The following is a 6122-nucleotide window of genomic DNA, read 5'->3' on the forward strand; positions in this document are numbered from 1 at the left end:
ACCATGTGAAATATTAATAAGAACCGAGAAGCGAAAGAAGTTTTTCAAAACTACCAAATATTTTCTTCTGTGCACTGAAAAACTACTTTATTTATGAAAATATACTTAGAAAATTTTACTCTTGTTACGAGGCATTTAGTTCGAATTAATTCAAGAAATTTACAAATTTTATCTAGAAAATTATACTCAAAGATTACTCCGAAATTCCCAGTTCAATCGATTCAAACTTAAAAATTCTTTATGAGGCTTGAAAAACTGTGTCAAGCACGTAAAAATCGTTTCATTCATTCAAAAGTTATTGCGGTTTGAAAATTCAAGAGATAGTGTTTTATCATGAATTAGCGGGAAGTTGCAGGGATGGCCTTGAAGGTCAACTGTTTTCCTAATTTTTTTTAAAGTAATTTTTGATATGTTTAATGAATACGCTTTTTTTAAAAACAAGAATGTAAAACTTTTAAAGAAAAATAAAATTATACTTAGATTAAAGATTTTGAATTTCTCAATCTCAAAAAACAAGTGTCAAGACAATAAATTCTTGAATCAAGTCGTTAAATTCTCTTCAAAGTGATTTTCTTGGATTAAAAATATTTTACTTCAATGAAGAAATTTTTTTTAGTGTCCATAAAATGTTCAAATTTTTATAATTACATGATTTATAAACAATTACCGGAACGTAAACAACTGAAATTACTGAATTGAATATTAATTAATCATTAATTTTTCGATATTTCGATCCTACACGGCTGTTCGGCGGATTGATCCTCATAAAATGCGCGAAAGCCAAAATTTTTGGTTACAAAAATCGGCATCATTCATTAAATCAATCTTAAAAATTTCTTTAAACGTGACTCTTACGCGATTGTAGGCCCATCATTTGAAAGAACATATTCAATTCAACAAATAAAACTTCTAAGTTTTTGGGAGCACCAACTAAAAATTTTTAACGAGTATAAGTCTAACTCAATTGAAACTTTTCAACATAATTTAATTTTGCACGGAATTCCAAAAAATTATTCGTTCAAGTCTTTAATAAAAATTAGTAAACTTTAAACTGTAACTTATATAAAGACAAAATAACAAGTAATGTATCGGTCAAGGCAAAAAAAAGACTAATTGAATTGTTTTGAGTTCGGTGGATACAGAAGAGGAAAAAGAGAAGGAGGACGAAAGACAGAGGAGGTGGAAAGTATAATTAATAAAATTGAGCAATTGACTTTATAAGCCGGCACATATAGAGTGAGTCAACAAAAAACCGAGTGAGATGTGGCGTGAGTATCCGCACTTACTCTTTCCTCGACAATTAACCGCGAGGGATATATATACTTGGCTCATTCGCTGGCCTTTCTCTCCACAGAGCAATCGCCGCCTATTAATTACAATCAGCACTATCGTACACACATATATATATATATATATATACCGTCATATGGATACTTTTATATATAAAAAGAGACGGTCTTATCTTATCGAGTAAATTTTAACCCCCGTGACTATTTATACATATACGAAGGACAATTCTCGTTTTTTAAATCTTCAGTGGCAAAGTAGCTTCCTATTTGTTAAAAATTTTTGAATTCCTTAGACATTTTCGGTGTCGATTTGTCTGACGTTCATTTCGAAAACTTAATTTTTCTTCCGGTTATTCGGACTTGTAAAGCACTGTCTTTAGTTATTATATACGGGAAGAAATTTCCGTCAAAATTTACAGTTAAATTTAACTTTCTATTGATTGTTAGTAACAGAAATACTTTGTAAAGTTTATCTCAATAAAATTTATCGAAGTCTCCAGTAAAATAAAAAAATTAAAGTTTAATGCAGTTCATCTTACACATGCACTGAAAGTAAAAATTTTTTTTAAAAAAAAATGGGCAATGTTGTACAATTAAATTGTTAAGAATTTTCAACAAATTAATTTATTACAACATTGCTCATTTCTTTTGAAAGAAATTTTTTTCCAGTGAGGAATAGAATTTTTATTGTATATATTGTTATCAATGAAATATTGTTTTACTGTAGTTTTTAATATTAAGACAGTAAAAAATAATTATTCATCATGTTAATTTTTCACGCTTATTATTTTTACCGGTATGTTATAGTAAAAGTTAATAGTATTTTTCAATATTGTTCACATAGTACGTGAAATTATTAATAAAAAAATTGCAATCACTGTAATGCTTACGGCAATTTTTGAAGAAAATTTCTTCCGTGTGGAAGTATAAGTATAACGAATGATGTACAAAATACTAGAATGAGAATTATAACACACACACAGAAAAAAAAAAATTACTTGAATTAAGTAAATAATTTTGAAGGATTTTATCTTCTTGATTTGAGGAAAAAAATTCTTAAACTAAGAAATTTTTCTTGGTTTAAGTAAATTTTACTTCATTCAAGAATTTTCCGTCTTGATCCAAGACAATGAAACTCTTCAAAATTATTTTCTTGGTGTAAAAATTTTTCTCTTGATTCAAATTTATTTTTTTTTCTGTGCCGAAAAAAAAAATTATTTGAATCAATTAAATAATTTTGAAGAAGTTCATTTTCTTGATTTGAGTAGTAAAATTCTTAAACTAAGAGATTTTTCTTGGTTCAAGTAAATTTTATTTGATTCAAGAATTTTTCGTCTTGATTCAAAATTATTTTCTTGGTTCAAGAATATTTCATTTGATTCAAATCAATTTTTTTTCTGTGCATCATTTGAAAGATGATAGATTTGAATAATGGACATATACATATTATAATTTTTTCACGGAGGGCATGAAATAAAGAGTAAGTTTTTAGAGGCAGAAAAAATGAACGACTTCTGCTGCAATAAATCTCAGAATAAAAAAAAACGTCGTAATCGTTTTGTTTTGCTTTGGTTAAACATTTAGCACAAAGCTAAGCTCACTGAAGACGAGTATGCACGAGGGAGTAAACAGTGATGTGACAAGAGCAAATAAACTAGGGAAATATATTTTTACCAGGTCGTAATAATCCGCGCAAGTGACAGAGAAAAATACACAAGCGATATATCATATCGAATTACTAAAACAAAAATGTTATTTTTACTTGGTCTATTCGCAGTTCTTCGTTCCCGGGTGATAGTAGTTAGTCGTGAAGTTGGCGCGTACTACAAATTGGACTGGGTATTATTGTATTATATTATTATATTGGAATGAGGAGTGGATGATCCGGGTGTCGAGTGTGGGATGATAAAATAGACGTTAGGAGTTGGGATTTAAAAGAAGGTGACAGAATTATGTGGGCAGCCCGCATTTGCAGATTTCTCTTACACTTTTATTTCCTTAAACCATTCTTATTATTATGTATTACGGTATGATTATAATAATAACGACAATAATAATAATAATAATAATAATAATAATAATAATAATAATAATAATAATTTACCAGTATATTTCTGGACATAGAATTATCACTGATTCTTGTTTAACTAGTCGTATTCACTTAAGGAATCAAAAGACTTTTTATAACTATATTATAATAAATTGCTTATAGATAGAATTGTATGCACATAATCTTTGTTATAATTTAATCTTACACTGATAAAAATATTAACTTGATTTAAGAGACACTCTTTTGAACTAAGAATATGATATCAAAGATTTCGATCATCCGAAATCAAGCAGAAAAATTCTTAAATCAAGTTAAATTTATTTGAATCAAGAACAACTTAGTTCAAAAATTGATTCAATTTTTTTATCAGTGTAGAAAAAGTTAGCAGTTAATCTCAAAATATTGAATATATGATCTCTGTTATCTTTTTGGGTAGAATTGTAATACGATTTAAATTTCTAATGTAATGATAAAAATCGACTTATGTCAAGTTCCCACAGACTTTAGAACCTTCTGAGATAAACTGTTCCTAACCTTTAAACATAGTGTGAGACGTTAAATTGACCCCAAATTTGATAAAAAATTAACAAAATTTTACTTTTTTTCTTTCATAATTTTGGGTTTTGTAATCAATTCTACATATACGAGAAGACACTTTGATTAATGATGTGTCTAAAGTGTCTAACGTTTTTCACCCAAAAAATTTGACTAAAAATTCATCAAATCACTGGTACTACCTATACGAAATTTATCCATCGATTTAAAAAAATGTATAATTTTCTTGCCGAGAATATTCTGCTTAAATCGATTTTATTTTTTATTTTGACAGTATTATCTCAAATTAATTGGGAAAATTCTCGAGTCAACTAAAATTTAAGCTCGAGAATTTTTCTATTCAGTTTTAGATTGCGAAATTCTTAAGATAATTTTCTCAGGTCAATATTTTTCATGTCAAACATGGAGTTGATTTTTTTATCAATGTAGTCTTCAATTTATGTTATTGGACTTGAGAGCCTGGAGTAATACCTACCGTGAATTGTAGCCAATTCGACGTAACTCCAAGTCCAAAAATAAAGTATATATTATTAAAATAAAAATACACTTAGGAGGATCGTATATATAACACCTAACGAGTATAAAGCCGGGATGAAAACAATAAAAAAAAGAAAATATATCTGAAGTATTTCACCTTCTGGGCTTGTATATTGAGACCTGATATTGGTTCTCTAATCACGGGTCCAAGTTGCCGAAGCTGGCGCCGTTTGGTTCAAGACACTTTACACACGGCGGGCGAAAAACGAAAAGGAAAAGGAAAAGGAGCCATGAACCTGGAACTAGTGGCTGAGGGCTCAGAATAGGAAGGAGGGTGAGAAGTCACTGGAAGAGGCTGGTTGAGAGGTGAATTCGCCATGTTGATTAGCGGATATCTTAATTACTGATTGGCTACGCGGACTAATTAAATCGTAACTCAATCAAGCCCCGAGGATTCTTTAGTGGAGAAATGAAAATAAAGAGCACCACCAGTAAAACAAAAACGATCTGCAATATAGAATTAAATGAAAAAAGATTTAAAATAAAAATAAAACGATCAGTGAAATTAAAAGTGAGCTGCGTCCTCCTCATGACTATCGCTATCTCATCCCTCTAGAGCTTCACATACACTCCCTCGATTATTTTTTATTCCACGAACCCACGCTGTAGCAGGATCTCTCTCTCTCTCTCTCTCTCTCTGCTGCTGCCAGCGAATAAAAAGTATAATTAGCGGCACCTACCGCCGTCTTTAGGCGCTTCTGAATTTTTTAATACTTTTCTCCTCCTTGTGTTCCGTTTTATGATGAGTAAGACCTCAGAGAAGTTTTTTTAATAATTTATTAAAACTTTTTATAAATATGTTAGCAAGAGTTAATTTAAGTTCGGGAAAATAATTTTTTTCAATTTTTTGAAGATTAAAATATGAACGATAATTGTTTCCTTGTTTAATAAATTGAAAATGTTAATAATTACTCAATTTTTGAAAAATGATCAATTATCAACATTATTACGTTTAATTAAATGAAATTGATTATTTCAATAAATTACTATAGAGAAAATATATCAAAAAAATTCTACTTTTAACGTTGATGTAATTTTTTTTTTTTCATATTAAGATTTGTTTTGTGAAGGTAAGGAAAATAGTTATATTAATTTTTAAAAGCTGTAAATAAGCAGTTTGTAATTTTTAAACAGATAAATAAAATATTTTTTTATTTTTCTTTAAAAAAAATGAAGAACTCACTTTACGGAGTTTATAAAATTCTTTTCGGAGTGAATTTCACTCTGGAGGGATTAAATTAATTAAAAATCATCCACTTCGAAATTTTTTTGCAGCCCAATTAAATCTAAATCATTCAGTAATATAGTCTTTCATGGTCGAAAAACTCTCAAAAGCAAATTTACCGAATAGCCTTATTTTTTTAAAATGATAAAATCACACATCATTATTTTACAAAACACTTAAAAAAATCTTCAGTAAGACCGAATTTCCCTTTTGTCTAAATAATTCATCCACGACATTTTTCGCGGTTTAGCGGTAAAATTTCCTCTGACTACTTTGAATTGCTCGAGGAATAAAAGTATAAACCGAATAAGCATCAAGTAAAGAATTTGGTCGGCATAAGCATAAACTGAAGCCGCGAAAGTCTAAAGGAATTATATCATTACCCTTTGGTATATCTACCAGGGTTTGGGTTTATAAATTATGGTCTCAAGACGCGTCATCGCGATAATACAGAAAAATGGGCTTG

General features: G+C 29.1%; 1 protein-coding gene across 3 annotated transcripts in view; it reads left to right on the plus strand.

The window, feature by feature from the left end:
* The window catches only part of LOC141528916 (uncharacterized), a 267144-nt gene that overhangs the window by 28167 nt on the left and 232855 nt on the right, over positions 1 to 6122 (plus strand). The gene's annotated exons all lie outside the window — the stretch shown is intronic.

Source organism: Cotesia typhae, unplaced genomic scaffold (genome assembly GCF_013202065.1).
Source record: "Cotesia typhae breed Kobodo isofemale line unplaced genomic scaffold, CoteBio_Ctyphae contig_44, whole genome shotgun sequence".
In the NCBI taxonomy this organism is placed as follows: Eukaryota; Metazoa; Arthropoda; class Insecta; order Hymenoptera; family Braconidae; genus Cotesia; species Cotesia typhae.